The following is an 18,871-nucleotide window of genomic DNA, read 5'->3' on the forward strand; positions in this document are numbered from 1 at the left end:
TGGAACTCAGAACCTTGAGCATACTGGGCAAGCACTCTACCACTTGTGCCATACCTCTAGTAAATCCATTCCTACTTCCAGTGTATGTGTGCATTTGTGTATCTATCTATCTATCTATCTATCTATCTATCTATCTATCTAGATACACAAATATGTGAATGTGTGTGTGTGCCCTCTGGAGTGTAGGAAAGGACAAACAATCAGAGAAAACAATTGAAAACTTATAAAAGGGGACTACAGACCATATAAAATGAAAACTGTCTTAGTCCAGATGGTAAAAGTGTACCCCAAAATGTGTTTGAACTGAGGTTTCAAAGATAGCAACATCTTACCTTTGCAAATATGTAGAAAGAAGATGTCCAGGGTAAAAGAATACCTTATGAGAGCTTTTGATGTGGGAGCAAGCATTAACACTTTGAAGTTTTAGAAAAAGACTAGCATGGCCACAGAACAGAGTGAACAGTGAGTGGTATGGGATAAATCTCAAATTCTTTGAAATATTTTACATTAAAGTTATTCAAAGCACTTTGGAAAGAAAATGTATATCAAGTATTACTCTATATATTATCAATATTTTTACCAACATATATAACATTATTTATTATCAGAATAAAAAGCTATTCTTTATTCTTGTTTCTAAATAATTAACTTACATAAAGGAGATTTTAGACAAGAAAAAACAATGAAAGATAAAAGCGTGACTCAAATCCTAAGTCATATATAACCTAAAAGTGTCTTATATCTATTTGAATACATTTGTCAAGCCATATGATGAGGTTATTACAGCCTTACATTGTCATTGTAACAACTGTCATTAAATCATGTAGCTATATGAATGTCAAGCACATGAAAATCATTTCCCATAGCTTACAATAAGCTTGTGCTTATAGATTTATAAGTTACCAATTGGCTGATTCAAGCAGAGAAGTCTTTCTCCAATCGCATATGAGCTTTGTTTGACTCCAGCTTCAGTTTGTGGTCCAGGGCCACTAAATATGGCCCTGAATTCACTTTAGTCAAGCAGCAACCAAGGACAAGTTCTTCTCATGGCTTGTGGCAGGAACACACATATAAACATCTGGTACTTTTTAGGGCTTGATCTGGAGCTGGCACACATTCCTTTGCCATTCACTTTCCATTGGCCAAGTCAAATTGAATGTCCAAACTCAAGGGTGAAGGAAAGCAATCCTCCCATCCTTGAGGGCAGTACTCTGAAGGCACAAGGTAAAAGACATGGATGAGAAAAGCTAAATAGGAAAGGTATGAAGAATTTCATGACCCAATTTACCACAAGAATGAAGTAGCATGAGCAGGAACCTCAGTATCTAGAGCTGCTCTTATGGCAGATTAAATAGTTTACAACACCACTATCCATTGCCATTACTGAGTTTATGATTCATGTGGTGAAGTCAAGGAGACTATGTGGCTTAATGTCAATGTTGCCCTTCTTGTCTCTGTTGTTATCAGGCAAAACCAATTATATCAGATGTTTAATTGTCAATTATCCCAATTCCAATGATAGAACCATCAAAAAGCACTTGGAGCAGCCATATGCATGTGGAAAAATATTTTTTATGAAGCATCTTATTTGCTTACTTAAAATTCAAAATTCACACATAGTACAATCTAATAGTCTATGACATACTTTCCCCTCTGTTTCTTAATCATTTCAGGTCATCTATGTTTTCTAGCATGCTCTCTTATATTCATCTTATACTTTCTACATGTTGCATATTTCTTGTTGGGATTACATTTTCCTTCAGATGATAACTCAGCATTATTATTATTTTTTTTTTGGCTTTCTTGAAATGGCAGCTTTGAGTGAAAGAGATAAATGGTGGGTTGAGAATGATTTGGGCTACATTGTACACATGAAAGAAAGAAGACATTTCAGTTCTTTGTAGGAAACCCTATATTTTCTAAAACAGGTAAAAGGTGAATGGAGGTAAGTGGAAAGTGATATACTTTCTTGTTTTCCACAGTAGTTTGGGTGTTGATTATCTGTCAAAGGACCATGTGTTAGAAGCTTGTCCCCAGGACAGCAATATCCAGAGGTGGTAGAACCATTAGGAGGCTGGGTCTTGTGGTCCCAGGGATATTTACTTGAAGGAGCTTGTGGAGTCACCTTTCTCTTCCTCTCTTTTGGGTTCCTGGCCATGAGGTGAGCAGTTCTTTCCCTGACACTCCCATCCTATAAACCCACTGAAGATATACAACCAATAGGTGTGCCTCACCATTGACTAGAACTTCTAAAACCATGAGTCAAGTAACAACTTTTTTCTATTTATAGGCTAATTATCTCAGGTATTTTGGTAGAACTGACAGAAAGGTAATATACCTTCTGAGATGTCTTTTAACTGAATATCATTGCTATTTATCTCCAGAGATTTCAATTTTAGTGCAGTTGGCTTCATAATAATTTGGAAACCACTTAGGATTGGCAGTATTTTTAGGCTTTCACAAATATAATGTTTTTAAAAATGATATCTCATTTTCTATTTTGTTTTACTCTAAGTGAATAATTTAGTGCAGTAAGTATCATACTAACTGTAAGCTATCATCATGAAATGGAGCATACTTATCAATTTTATCAAGCAAATTGTTTTATTCATTGGCCCCACATAAGCTTAGTTAATTATTTATCTCCATATTTTAATGAATGGGTAGACTCAAGGTACCCAGTATGTAGGAGGAAAGTCTCATTCTCATATTATCTTAGAATAGAAAGTAAATTCTAACTATACAGATAGGAGTGTTCATTCCTTTAAAATTCTTTGGAATAAAGTCAATATTATTTCCAAAACTGAAGATTAAATTGCTACTTTATGGATTTGTTTTTCATTTAACCTATTGTGTTACTAAAACTCACTGTTGTACAGTAGTTTAGGATTGCAATTTTTTAAATGTTTTCTGTCTTTCAGGTTCATGATAAAACTATAAACAAGGGAGACCAGCAATTTTATTCCCAATAATTTATTCTCAAGTATAACTTAAGTAGTCCTCCCTGACATAGATCTAAAATGATGGTGTACATTGACTAAAATATGGCTTATGTAATTAAGTAGCATACATGCATTTATTACTAAAACATAGTTTTTTTGTTAATAAGAATGCCTCTAAATTTAAAAGACAAATTATTCAGTACCGTGCTTAAGCAATATGTTTATATTTTGCCCCTAATAAGCTATGTGACCATGAAAATGTTACTTGACAGCACAGTGTCTTAGTTTCTCTGTCTGTAAAATGGACATAATAATTCAGACATTATAAGTTATATGTCAATATCTATAAAACACTTAGCATAGGTACAGACTCATATTAAGAACTGTATAAATTTGATTATCATTACTAATACATTTTTAAGCATAATGTCAATACTTTGATCAAGCACAAAGTATACACTTTGTGTATATGACCATTGAAGAGAAAGAATAAATGAAGAAGTCACAGAGAAAGTGAGCAAAATGAGTTTCAAGAAGAAGGAAAAAGAAAAAAGGTTATAATTAAAGATTATAACTATTATTGGTCCAGTAAATACTAAAGATTTTCCGTGTATATTCAATCTTTATTTTCTGCAAATCATACCCATAAGCAAGCAAATATTAGTAGGGATCTGAACAAAAAAATGTTTAGAAGTACTCAAACCTGACTCTACATTCTTGTGATATAGAAATAGAAACAACTGACGCTTTCAATAGTTAAAAGATCAGCACAGGTAGCTGAACTTGAAAGTGTTCACAAGTAGAGCACAACTATAATTGACATCATGGGTCTCACAGGTTTACAATCTTGGGTGCATTGCATTGATGACCAAATGGCCAGTACATTAAATTCCATGGCAATATTTGAATTATAAATAAGCCTTTATATTTTTTTAGATTTAGGCAAAGGACCTTAAAACCACTCTCTGCAACTGTTCAAAACAATAACAACAACAAAAACCCAACTTCCAGCTGAAAGAGAATTATAGGAGCAACCAAATCAATGAAGTAGAGTTAAAATAAAGAAAATAATTAAATTGAGAAAAACTCAACATGATTTTAAAAAATGAAGATGTTTAAAGCAAGAGGTATTAACTCTTTCATTCTAAGTATAGATTAATGAATGGTTAATTCATTTTTTAGCATTTTTCTAAATATTCCAGGGAGATCTGTAAGGACATGGGACCAATTATTTTTCTGTAAGAGTTGCACTTGTGAATCCTTTGGAGACCAGGAAAATACCTTAGTTTCTAGCTTTTGATCATGATATTTCCAATTTTGATTAATTCCCTAGTGAGCATATCAACTATTTTAGTAATGTTACCAGGGGTTTTGGCAAAAACATACAGAGTTTTGGTAGAACATAAAAAGTTCCACATTCCCCTTCCAGTTAAAAGAGAGACAGCAGTATGGCAGAGAACAGACCTACAATGTTACTTTGGGGTGATCAGATTGTCTTGGTTTGTACCTTGTGTTTAATCTTTATCTTCCGAACTTTGATAGTTTCTATGAAAGAAAAAGTTTTCTAACTCAACACATTCTGAACTCTGATGTTGACAGCAGCATTAACATATGTGCTATTATTCCTCACCTTATGAGTGTCCCAGAAAAACACCCTGTGATGGGAAATGTGTAATTTGTGGAAATGGTGCAGGAAATAGAGGCAATTACGACAAATAAGTGGATGCTGATAAGTGAATCATGAGCTCAGTAAAGAATACAATCCACATTAGTTCCACAAAGTGCCTCACAGTAACAGAAAAGGGTATCAGCTATCATTCTCAAACATGGCACTCACTATTGCACTAGTGGCAGATGTTGGGAGAAACCTCTGGATCTTGTTTCCTCCACAAAAAGAGGAATGGTATGCTTGCTGATTTAGGAGCTCTGTTCCCAAACTCAACCTAGATAATCTGGAGTAAAGAAGTGGCTTTGTGTCCTGAAATCTCAACTTAGTATCCCACTACTACCATTTGATTCCTGGTTTATAGTTTATACTTACTGTTCTGGTTACTTTTCTGATGATCTGGAAAAAATATACTACCAATGAATCATAGAGGGTGGAGAATGCTGAACAGCAAATCCTCTACCACTCTGTGTGCTATTAATCAAGATGATGCATTGCTAAGACAGCTGCCTGGGAATGACAGGAAGCAGATTCCTGCTGCTTGACCAGCATGTCAGAAGTTTATTTGCTATTTTGAATACTTGAAATGCCAATAAATTGCATGTAAAGAGGGTGAAAATGGAACCTGAAGAGCTTCTACAGAGGTCAATTCAGATATGATTCAGTGTTCTGATATTACCAATAAGACCCCTTAAAGATACACAAGGGGCATTTATTTGACTGATGTGTCATATACAGATGAGGATATGCTAAAGTATTGAATACAACTAAGTGACAGTCTCACAGGCACATTATGTTTTGAGGTCATACAGTTTTTACAATTTCATGAAAATAATACATAATTACATGTCATGAGTACATGTAGTGACTTGATCAGAACTTGGCCTTGCAGCAGAAGGTATTCTACAAAGATTTAACATGTTGGTCTTGGACTATTTACCACCGTGTGTTGAAGACTTGCTAACCCAAATATGAACACCAGTGTGACCTCTTTCTGCCAAATGACCAAGACTAGAATTAATTTGGTAGATTTAATAAAGAGTAACTGGACAATGATTATCATGGAAACCATACATTACCAAAAACAACATTCAGGAAGACTTACACTAGCATATACAAAAGGCTAGTGAATATTTTAATATTTATGGAATCTAAAACATTTAAAAGTCAATTGTTAACAGTGCTAAAGGACAGGACAGGGGCTAAGATTTGTGGTATGACTAAATTAAAGCAGGTCGTCATTGCTTGATGTCATTTGTCTCCAATGGCCTTGGTTCACAGAATAAAATGCAACTTTTCTTCTCTATGATATGGCTGGTGGGGATTGGAAAGATCCCATGAAAACACTGTGCATGCAGTAGTGCAGTATTATATTATGGCACCTGCACACCAGTGCCTGTCAAATCTTTATTAAGATATCTGGAATATGAGTATGAACACACAGCAGAGAAAGTTTAGAATTTTCTGAAATACAGCTTGTTGTCAACATACCATTTAATGAGAAGATGCAGTATATAAGAAAAGTGATTCTGTCAGAAAGAATAACTTAGCTTTAATTTTTTTCTTTCATGTGGTATTGAAAATTAATTTCTTTGCTGTAGATACATGGCATAACAAAAATGTTGAATTAATTTCAGTGACAGAATGGAATAAAAATCAAATTTATACAGACAATGAGTCTAAGAATGAAGCCATATTTGAAGTACAAAATAGACAGACTTAATATGCACCTGGCAGAAAAATAGCAGCCATAGTCTTTGAAAAAACAAAACAGAAACACATAAGTAAACGTTTTCATCAAAATAGAAGAGATTCGTTTTCTGCTTAGAATGTAGGAATGCGGAAAAACATACTTCAAACTAACAGCAAGGAAATCCAGATGGTTAGCAAAATTGTAACCTATTTTGAACACAGAAGACAGCTGAACAGGGAAGACAGATACTTGAAAATGAAGAAGAAACATTTTCTTCTGTTTTGAAGAAAATGGGGAAAAGACATGCCCAGTACCACTCAAATGGGAAAAAAAGTAAAAATAAAAAATTTTATGACTACATTGAGTCAGGTCCAGCGTACAGATGAAAATCCCACGAGAGTCAAAGAAACATGTAGTTTGGGCCCACAGACAGTCTCTTCTGAAGACCTCAACAAAGCATCCAGAAGAAAGGGGGAAAGAGAAAGGGAGTCTTAATTCATCTGTCAATGATAGATGCCTCAGAGGGGGAAATACTGCTATTACTGATACAAAACCTCGCTTGGACTCTTCTCTGCTGTGGAACCAAAGCCTTAATGCCATCCTTGGAAGACAACAGGACCTATTAACATGAGCACACAGGTGAAGACACACTGTACCTGGAAGTAGGATTTTTTTTTAAATTACTGTATTCATTGGAGAGAAGTTGCAAAGTGTCCTACGTTTTTTTGATTATATAGTTAATACCACCAGAGAAAGGTTAGGATCTCTGAGAAAGCCCAATTCCTAAGACCTGGAAAGTTAATTTTTAACCCTGTTTCCTTCCACCAGTTTAGCAACTGTAATGCACTATCAAAATCTCAGTTGAGCCTGACAGAGCTGAATGGCCAACTGTTGGAATAGCCAATTCAGTCAACAAGCCATAATGAAGTAACACTGGAGATTTTAACCACTCACTTTGATTGTGTAGCAAGGAACTAAGCTACAGAAATCAGCAGCTCCTCCCTGCTCATTTTCCCTCATGGAATTGCTTGGCAGCTGACCAAGTTAATCAGCATAGACACAGGAATCATCTCACTGTGGAGGGATCATGAACAAAGGGCTCCTACAGCATTTGGACTTCAGGGTGGGGGCAAGCAAGGAGAAAATTCAAGAAGTAGAAAAGTACTTAGTACTGAGTTACAGTGGAGAAATGAATCCTCTTCCATCAGTCATCCTAAAAAGAAGAGAATGGCAGAGGCACCTAAGGAAAGGCTTTGTCAAAGAATCCAAATACAGATTTCTGATGGTAAGGTAAAATTCATATTTGTTGAAGAACAAGTCCGGCCCAGTAGATTTGAGTATTTACTGGAACTCACTTTAAAAACTACAGCGCATTGTCTGTGTACCAAATTTTCTTGGAGAGAAAATGTCCTCATTGGCCTAACAGTTAAATATTTTGCAAGTATCTGAGGTTGAGCCAGAAAAGTCACAATATTATGCAGAGAAATCTTCTGTGAGATACATGTACACAATAAAAAAGTAAAGCTGAGTGTGAAGCAAAACCATTGGAAAAAACTCTGTTGGTGCAATAAAGGTAACCATAACAATAAAACCCAAGCGTAGTCAGCTCCTGGTTAGTTTGATTCAGCACCCACAGTAATGGTGCAGCACAGAAGAGGCATGCCTACTTCTGTAGTTACTATTTATAATTTTTCTGTGCTAATCATGAATATAGTTGCCAACATAGAAAAATTAATGGGAAGATAAATCAAAGTAAGGTAAAGGCAATTCACTGTCAATAGACAAAGCCATGAACAGAATGAGATTCAGCGGTAACCCATGTATTAATATCCAAACTATAACAAAAATAGAAAACAGAGTGGAGGAACAAACAAAACAGAACATCTAAGAGCTGTAAGAAAATATCAAACTGTTTAATATGCATTTTATTAATATCTCAGGAAGACAAGAGAGAGGTGAGGAAGAAAAGCATTTTATATGGTAATACTTCAGGACTTTTAAAAATCAATAAAAGACATTAAGCCTTTGATGTGGTGAGTTTAGAGGATCCCAAGTATGCTATAATCTTGAAAATGAGCATAAAACACATCTGATTAAAACTGCCAAAGAGGAAAACCTAGGACACAATCCTAGAGGCACCCACAGATCACATATGAAGAAGAAAGACAATATATATGTGACAGACTTATTTTCTGAACCTATTTAAAATGGATGACTACAGAGACAGCTTTAAAGTGTCACAAGAAAAAACAAGATGAAATAAAAAATTCCGGAAACAACTGTCAATCCAGAATGATATGATCAATAAAAGATATTTTTCAAAATTGAAGGCAACATAAGGAGTTTTAAATAATATAAAATTGGAATAGAGTCCATTAATAGCAAATCAGAACTCTAAGAAACATTAAAGAAAGTATTTCATGCAGAAGGAATAATACTTCTGAATAAAACTTGACTATACATGTAAACGAAGGTGTTTGAAAATGGCAAATAACCAAGTGCTTGTGTTCAGTTTACATCTCAACAATCATAAATTAGAAAAGAATTAAGTTAAATTATTTAAATCTCAGAAAGATTAGAATAGATACTTCATCAATTAAGTTACATAGATGGCAAATAATCATGGAAGTGATGGGCAACATCAATATTAACCAGTAAAATTCAAATTAGAACAAAAAATATGACTAGGAATGGTCATGTGTGCTTACAGTCCCAGATACTTGGGAGGCTGAAGCAGGAAGATCACTTGATTCTATCAGATAAAAAGCCAAAAAACACTATAATCCTGTGAGAATAGATAAAATCAAAACCAGATGACAATTCTAAAAGCTAGCAAGGATGTAAAACAACTGGAGCTCATACTTTTCTGGGAGTGGGAATGTGAACTTTGTACAGATTATTCGGTGAAGGAAAAACATAAAGATAAGGGTCACATGACAAGGTGAGAGTACACATGGGGATAGGTAAGAAACCCAAAAAACATGATAGTATTTGATGTCCTCAATGCAGAGGAACTAATACAGAAACTTTAAAGTGACAGAGGTCAATTTGAGAAGGGGATCAGGAACTAGAGAAAAGGTCAGTTAGTGATGAATCAATTGAGAATGTAACACATTTGTACATGGAAGCAATGCTAGGACTCTCCCTGAATAGCTATTCTTACCTCAACTAGCAAAACTCCTTTGTCTTTCTTATTATTGTTTATACTCTCTCTTCAACAAAATTAGAGATAAGGGCAGAACAGATTCTTCCTGAAAGCGAGGGGTGGCAAGGGGGGAGAGAGAGGGTGTGGGGGGTATGAGGGGGGTAGAAATGGCCCAACCAATGTATGCACATATGAATAAGGAGACAAAAAAAAAAAAAGAAAAACATAGAGATTTTGCTAGGTTGAGTTGAAGACAGCTATACAAGGAGATTCCTTGTGTTATTTCCACGTGTATGTGCATCACAACCCAAATTGTGTACAGGTTATTTGAAACCAGTTGAGTGGTCTCCCATTTTTTTTAAATCTGACCATATGACACAACTGTTTGCAGTCCTAGATGCTGAACAGAGATAAATGAAAATATATTTATATAATCACCTTTTCACAAACATTTACGGTGATCTTACTTTTGATCACAAAACATGTGAATTACCTATATACTCCTATAGCTAAAAACATTGCTAAACACACATTGGAAAATCTGTGGAACAGAGTGTTCCTCACTAGTGAAATGCAACAGTCTAATGATATACACAACAATATGGATGAATCACAAATATATGTTCTATTATTCCACTTGTAGACATTCTACAAAACAAACAATAGATACAGAGTAGAAAACACTGCTTTGTAGAAATTGAGTATGTGAGGAATGTTTACCTACAAGAGCATATGGGACAGAATTTTACCTTTAAAAGTTCATTTTACTGTATGTAAGTTATACTTTAATGAAAAATTTGGACATGTGAATTCTTTTTTATATGAAAAAGAATTATGATGGGGAAGTCTAACAGAATACTAACAGTCCTGCATACAAATTATTATAATTATCATGATTTATGCATGCAATTTATGATTCTCATTGAAGGGTGCAAGCCTCATGGTTATAAATTTCTTACTAGCCTTACTTCTTCACATGAAATTAGAGAAAATGTTACTAAACACCTATGAAATACCTGAGAAGGAAACATTGATAAAGACCTGGGACTGGATTGTGAAGGACTTCGTTATCCCTTCTCTCTTTTGAAGGAAGATGACTCAGGAAATTCCCATTTGTAATATGTTAACGGTAGATGTTCAGGAAGACCAAATCCTTATCCATGAAATGCTTGTACTTAGTTCCATGTGATTCATTAAAGTTGTTTATCATTAATAAAGCTCTGATATCTAAGTTTATGAGTTATGATTTTATGGAAATGTCATGTAAGGTAATTGTAAGGTTTTAAATCTTACAGCTGTTTCCTGAATGACATCTCTACTTTTTGCATCAATGACACCCTGCATATGTGCAGTAGCATATGTAGCAACAATCGACCCCTGGAACAGTGTTGGAGGTCACAGAATTGTCCATGCTTCTGCTTTGTAATTACTTAAGTTTTCAAAATTGCTAATAGTGTTTAATAAGAGTTCAAATTTCATTCTTTGTGAGCCTTGTTAGATAATCTTATCTTTCATGCTATTTAATATAGGAAAAGCATAAAATTATTATCCAGATTGAAGGACATGTTTTTACCCTACAACTCAAATCAAGAGAGCATCTAGTTTATGTTCAAGTATGGTGAAGGAACACCAAACTCAAAATAAGGGAAATGTTTGTCTCACATCAAAGTCCAAAAGCAGAGCAGACTCCAGGATTGCTTGATCTGTCAGCATGCTATTTACAAGGACATGTGTTCTTTATGTCCCCATGCTCTGCATTTCAGTGCTTGCTTCATCCTCAGGCTGATACCAGGAAGATTGAAATTTTCCAGCTGTGTCACCCAGGCAATGTCTAGTGGAAGAAATATTTGCAGTGACAGGCTGAGAATATTTAGGATAGTTTTTCAGTTGCTCCCAAGCTGATTTCTGCTCTTCTCTAATTTGCCTGGATAACATGTACAGCAAGGAGGACGGAATTAACATTTGAGCAATCAGATGCATTCCTGATACAAGATATAGTGTTGTCTCCATTGTAATTCATGGCTGTGAGGACAGTGGCTATTTAACAAAAACCGAGAAGAAAAAAAGATTGATGTTGGGTGGCAAACAGTGCTATCTACTACCTAACACAAAAGATACTGGCAATTTTTCTTTTGGCAAACAAAATGCAGAACTGCTAAAACATAATTTGATGAATAGGTACAACCATCAAAATAGCTAAACAATATTGAAATCATGTGTACATTAAACTATTTTTTTCATTGTGAAGAAAAATTTGTATTTTAACTATACATTGCTTTTTAACATGTTTTTTCATTGATAATTTGCTTTCATTGAGGTTTTTCTTTTATTTATTAGCATATTATAGTTGTACTAAGAGTACATTGTGACATTTACAAAAGTGCTTATAATATATCTTAGTTAGATTCACCCTCTCCAGTGTTCTCCTTTATCTTCCTCCCCCTTCTTAGAAGTTACAACCGGTCTCATTGCTCAGTTTTCATTCATGAATACGTAGTGCTTCCACAGTATCTACCCTCCACGCTTTCTTTATGCCATCCCCCCTCCACTACTACCAAGCCCGGGAAAGGACTTGTTTTACCTTTCTGTCCTTCATTTCTAAAAAAAGACTTTTTTTTGTTTGTGATGCTTATACAGAGAGTTTCATTGTGATATTTCCATATTCATATATATGCATTATACCCTGAATTGGTTTATCCTCTCCATTATTCTTCTTTCTACCTCAGTCTCCTTCTTATGGTGTTTTCAACAGGTTTGAATGTTCCATTCATACTTGTGTATAGAAGGTACATCAAACAACTTTATTGAGGTATACCTCATATGCCATAAATTTTACCCATTGAAAGTATAAAATTCAGTGACTTTACTATGTTCAGAGCTGTGAAATTATCACCACATACAATTTTAGAACATCTCAAAAGCAAAAGAAAACACTGTACCCAGAAGTTACCATCGTCCATTCCCCTCAACCATCACCAGAGCCAGCTAGCTTGTTCTGTTTTCATATAGGTAGAATCACAGAGTATGTGGGCTTTTGTGCCTGGCTTCTTTCACTTGCCATAATGCTTTCAAGGTTCATTCATATTGTAGCATATAACAAAACTTATTAATTTCTGTTTCTGAATATCATTCCACTTTTTGATATGTTCAATTTTGCATGTTCTTTTATCAGTTGATGGACATGAGCATTGCTTCCACTTTTTTGGCTGTTATGAATAATGTTTTTATGAACATTCATATGAAAGTCTGTGTGAATGTATGTTCTCATCTCACCAGGATACATTCCTATAAGTGGAATTTCTGGGCATATGCTAACTTAATATTTAATCTTTAAGGAACTGCCTGGTTGTTTTCTGAAGACTTTCCCCACTTTGCTTTCCCACCAGCAGTGGCAGAGTATGGAGAATTCCAATTTCTGCACATCCTTGTCAATCCTTATTATTACCTATTTGTTCTGACAACAACCATCCTGAGGTGTGAAATAACATCTCATTTTGGTTTTGTTTTACATTTAACTGCTGACAAATCTTCTTATATGCATGCAAAATATTTGTATGTCTGTCTGGATGGATATCTCTTGCTCATTTTTTAATTGGATAAGTTGTGTTTTTATTACTGAACTATTAGCTATAGTTCAATATACTCGTGGTATATTCTATAAGCAAGTTCTTCATAAAATAAGCATATGATTTTCAAGGATTTTCCCTGGTAGTGTATAATTTAATTTCACTTCTTGATGTTTATCTCTGAAGAACAAACATGTTTAATTATGATGAAGTCTTATCCATCTACTTTTCCCTTTGGTTGCTATGCTTTTGGTATCAATATCTAAATATATATTGTAAAATGACAGGTCACAAAACCCCAATTGTGTATCACTGATATATCTCTTATTATTCTCCCAGTACCACACTGTCTTGATTACTAGAGCTTTATAGCAAGTTTTGAAATCAAAAAGAATAAGATTTCCTTTAGTCTTTCTCAAGATAGACTTTTCAGTTTTCATATGGATTTTGGATGATCTCAATTTTTTGCAAAGAACTCATCTACCATTTTAGACTGAATTTGTAGATCAATTTAATAAATATTAAATTTAAGATTTCCAATCTATGAAGATGTAATTTATTTCCAGTTATTTAGATCTTTAATGTATTTTGATAATGGCTTGCAATGTTTAAAGTTAGTTTTATACCTTTTCATATTATAATTATTATATAATTATTATAATTATTTTAAATATCTTATGTATGTTGATATTATTTTAAATGCAATTGTTACCTTGATTTTATTTTAGCATTTTTCAATGCAATTATTTAGAAATACAATTAGTTTTTGTATTTTGATCTTTCATTTGCAAAGTTGCATATCTGTGAATCAAATAGAGACCATTTTGCTGCTTCCTTTGTCATCTATGTGCCTTTATTATTTTCTTGCCTAACTATTCTGTCTAGAAACTCCAGTAAAATGTTGAATAGAAATGGGAATGGTAAACAACCTTATTTCTGAATTTATGGAAAACTATTCAGGCTTTCAAATTAAGCACAATGCTATCTATGGAACTCTGTATATGTGTGTTTGCATAGGAATTCCATTTCTTGAATTGAGAGTATTCTCTCTATTCCTAATATTTTGAGAATTTTTACTGTGAATATGTTTTTGATTTTGACAGATGCTTTTGCTGTGTCTTTTAATATGATCATGAGTGCTTTACTCCTTTTTGTTGCTGTTATTGTTACTATTATGAAATTCATTGATTTCCAAATTAAGGCAAACAGAGATAAATCCCACTTGCTAATGGTGTTTAATCCATTTTTTTATATTGATGGATTCCATTTGCTGATATCATTGAGGATTATCTGCCTATATTCATAGTAGATATTGCTCTGCAGTTTTATTATCTGTGATAGTTTTATGTAGTGTTTTTATCATAATGCTCTGTCCTCGTAGAATGAATTTGGAAGTGTCCCTTTCTTTTTTGTACATTGTATGACTTTGGGAAAATTGATATGGTTTATTCTTTAAATGTATGCTAGAATTCAGCATTGCAAAATAGATGTTCAAAAGTTTATTTCTGAGTAGTTTTTTGCTAACTAGTTCAGTCTCTACTTCTTACAGGTTTTTTAGATTTTTTTATTCTTCTTGTGTCAGTGTCAATAGTTCATTTCTTTCTAAGGATTTGCTCCATTTCATCTAAGATATCCAACCTGAATCAGAGTTTTTGCCAAACTGTGTTAAGCGTAGGGATGGATGAAGAAAGGAGGTAGGTCATGATTCAAATATTATACATTTTCAATCTTCTTACTGTTTCCATAGATTTTCTTAAATAATATTTTCCTTATTTCTGTATACCTTTGGGACACTTTTAAGGGATTTTAAATGTTACTTATGCAGGTTTCACTGAGGGGAAGGTCTGTGAACTCCTTAATCTGCCATTCTGGAAGGGCAACTCCTATTATACTGTTGTCAGTATAGCTTATGTCAGTTGATAAATTTCAATGGATTCATCTTAGGTTCAGTTTGTTTTGTTTGCCTACTGTTTCTATTCATACTCCATTTGTCAGTGTTTGCTCACTTCTACCTTTGGGGATAGTTTTCAAGGTAGTCTACATACCTAACCATGATCTGGCACAGAAATCTTTGAAATGATTACTTCTCATCAAGGTATGCTGCAATCATCTTGCTTTGCCTACACCAGTAATAATCACCCTCTATTATCAAAGAAATCTTAATTTTCATTGACGAAAATGTATCAGTCTGTTTACATTGCCATAAGAAAATACTGTAGACTAAGCAAAGTATGGTGGCACATACCTTAGTCAAAAGGAAGAGGCAAAAGGTTCAAGGTCAACCTGGACAAAGGTAGCAAGACTCTATCTCAAAAAAGAAAATAGAAACAAAAGGGCTGAGGGCATAGCTCAATTGGTAGAGCACTTGCATTTAGCATGTACAAAGCCCTGGGTTCAGTACCCAGCAATACACACACACACACACACACACACACAAACACACCAAACAAAAACAATTAACAACAAAAATAAACATGTAGGTTGGGTGGCTTAAGCAACAGAATTTTATTTTGTCATAGTGAGGCAGGCTAAATTAGGGAATCACAGAAAAAAAATTACATTTTAGATTAACCATGCTTTAGCTCAGGAGCCACTCTCATCATAACCTACTGTTGTAACAATTAGCAAAGATCTGTGTCAGTGAAAGCGAAAGATATGCCAAATGTTACTCTTCCAACCCACAGGATCTGCAGCCAGCTTTTTTTTATTCATATGTGCATATAATGCTTGGGTCATTTCTACCCCCCCTCCCCCTCCCTCTCCCCCCACCCTCTTGATACCCTGCAGAAACTATTTTGCCCTTATCTCTAATTTTGTTGATGAGAGAGTATAAGCAATAATAGGAAGGAACGAGGATTTTTGCTAGTTGAGATAAGGACAGCTATACAGGGAGTTGACTCACATTAATTTCCTGTGCATGTGTGTTATCTTCTAGGTTAACTCTTCTTGATCTAACCTTTTCTCTAGTTCCTGGTCCCCTTCTCCTGTTGGCCTCAGTTGCTTTTAAGGTATCTGCTTTAGTTTCTCTGCATTGAGGGCAACAAATGCTAACTAATTTTTTAGGTGTCTTACCTATCCTCATATCTCCCTTGTATGTTCTCGCTTTTATCTTTTGATCAAAGTTCAATCACCTTGTTGTGTTTGCCCTTGATCTAATGTCCGCATATGAGGGAGAACATACGATTTTTGGTCTTTTGGGCCAGGCTAACCTCACTCGGATCTGCAGCCAGCTTTGTCTATCAGGGAATATTTTTGTATCACAGGCAATTTCCTTTATGAAGCCACCAAAAGTTCTTCCACACTGTTCTTTTTAGGTCAATGGATCTGACTTACCCAAAATTTGCATAAATAAGGGGGTCATTCAAGTGGCTATTTGAAAAATTTATATAATCTACTTCAAGGTGATTTCTATCCTCCCCAGAAGATGAAATCTCATGATGACAAAAAGCACATAGACATGTAGTTTCATTTCTATTGTCATTTGAGCCAAGGTACTCTGTAATAGTTCTAGGGAGAAAAAAAGCAGTATGAATGAATTCAACATATTTTGTTGAACCTCTAATACATACTAGGTATTGGTGGTGTAAAAGAAAACTGTCAAATTCCAATTATAGAAACATCACCCTAGAGACAGCATAAAGGATGAACACAAGAAAGAAAAATGAGAGTAGAAAACCTTTGCTGTTATCCAAACCTATTAGTTCATCTTGTGCCACTGCAACAGAATACCTGAGAATGGGTAATTTATAACAAATATAAGTGTGTTGATTAAAGGTCCTGGAGGCTGGAAAGTTCAATATCAAAGCCCTGGCTAGTTTGGTAAGTCTTATTTCAAGATGACTCCTCAGGCTCTTTTGTCCTCTTGAGGAATAATGGTATTTAATCACATGGTAGATGGTAGAAGTGCAAAGAGAAAAAAGGGGCATGAACTTGCCTTTTTATAATGTTATTAATGCTGCCTAAGAAGACTATATATTTTTTGAAAATAATTTTTTGGGACAGTATCTCATGTTGGCTTTGAACTTACAATCCTCCTGCTTCAGCCTCCCATGTGCTAGAATTATAGGCACATACCACCACACCACGATGGGCTCTATGTTTATTGCCCAATTACTTCTTCAAAACCCATCTTAACACAATGGCAATGAAATTTCAGTATGAATATTTGAAAGGCACTACATTCATACCATATAACCCTGTAAAAGGTAACAGCACTTTAGACTAAGTGACAGAATATTAAAATATACTTAAGAGGTTGGGAAGGTAGACTCACCATGATTTATGAATTGATATGACTGCTTTGGTAAGGGGATATATAACCTTTATAGCCATAAATGGATGGGTGATGATACAATTATCTTGAATAAAGGATACAGGAGACAGAATACATTTGGTAAGAGAAGATATAAATTGTGTTTTAAATAAGCTGAATTTTATATATCTAAGAAGTTTGAAATAATTTTATAAATGTAGCATTGAGCATCTTTAGGAGAATAACTGCGGTTTACAACATGGGAATGAAAGAAATTTCAAGACAAAGAGAGGATTCAAAGGTCAAGCACAGATGGTATCACACTCCACAGGGCAGATAGCAGAGGGAATATCCACAAAGGTATTCACAATGAGATCATGGGAATTGAGGCAGCAAACTGAAGAGAAGAGAGAATTTGTAAAAAGAAGTGGTGGTCAAGCACTTTTTAGACAGTGAATAAGAGAAGGAATAGAAGTCACAAATATCTTTGAGTATCAGGAAGCAAGTAAGGTAAGACTGTTCCCACAAATTTGAGGATAACAGTAGTGAAAATTTGATTACATAATCAAAAAGCAGACGTTTCTTTTTCTGGATCTCTCTTGAATCTGAAGCTTTCAAGTTTGCTTTTGTGTTAGAAGTGAAATGACTCTACAGAGAAAATATATTCAAAACAAAAAAAGGAAGTGTTTTAACTTCCTTGAATTTTCCAGGCATAAAGAGTAAACTAAACTGCTGAAAGGAATAGTGCTAAGCATTTTGAAAGTACATTAGGGATCTCAATTTTGCTGTCATAGCTATTATAACCTTCAACTTAAGAAACTTTGCCAGCAAAAATACTTGATGTGTTTAAAATCATATTCTCAGACAATCACCTCTGATTTCTTTTCTTCAGCTACAATTTAAGAATGTGACATACTCTTCAAAGAACATTTTCTGTTATTCATGGCATTTTAAATGGCATTTATTTTCCTGTGATAATTATATGAACAGATCAGGTCCTTTTTATAAGTAAAAAATTTGAAAGTTGGTATACATAACTTTACCTCACTAAAGTAGTCACTCCTCCTTATCCGTATTTCTATTTTCCACAGTATGGTTACCCAGTGTCAACCACGGTCTGAAATATTAAATTGAAAGGTCCAAAAATAAACAGTTCATAAACTTAAAAATGTATGCTGCTCTTAGAAGCAAGATGAAATCTCTCATCGTCCTGCTCAATCCTGCACAGGAGGTGATTCATCTCTTTAGCTTGCATATCCCCACCATATATGTTATCTAGTCACTAATAACTTGGTAGTCCTCTTGGTTATCAGATAAACAGTCATGGTATCAAGTGCTGGAGTTCACATGAGGGTGCTCACATTACTTAATAATGGCACCCGGAAGTGCAAGAGTAGGGATGAAAAGGACATACCCTTTGATACTATGTGGCAACATGATAGGGTATATGGGAAAAATTATATGTAGAGTTGGGTAGAAAAGGGAAATTGGTGTCTGTGGTGCTAACTGAAACCCATGTTCCAGTTGTAGTTACCATGGCTTTGGGGTGTAGAATCTTGCTTTGCTCTGAACTTCTTTTCATGTATTATTTTTCTGGGAAATTCTTC

The sequence above is a fragment of the Castor canadensis genome, chromosome 13 (assembly GCF_047511655.1).
Source record: "Castor canadensis chromosome 13, mCasCan1.hap1v2, whole genome shotgun sequence".
Lineage (NCBI taxonomy): Eukaryota > Metazoa > Chordata > Mammalia > Rodentia > Castoridae > Castor > Castor canadensis.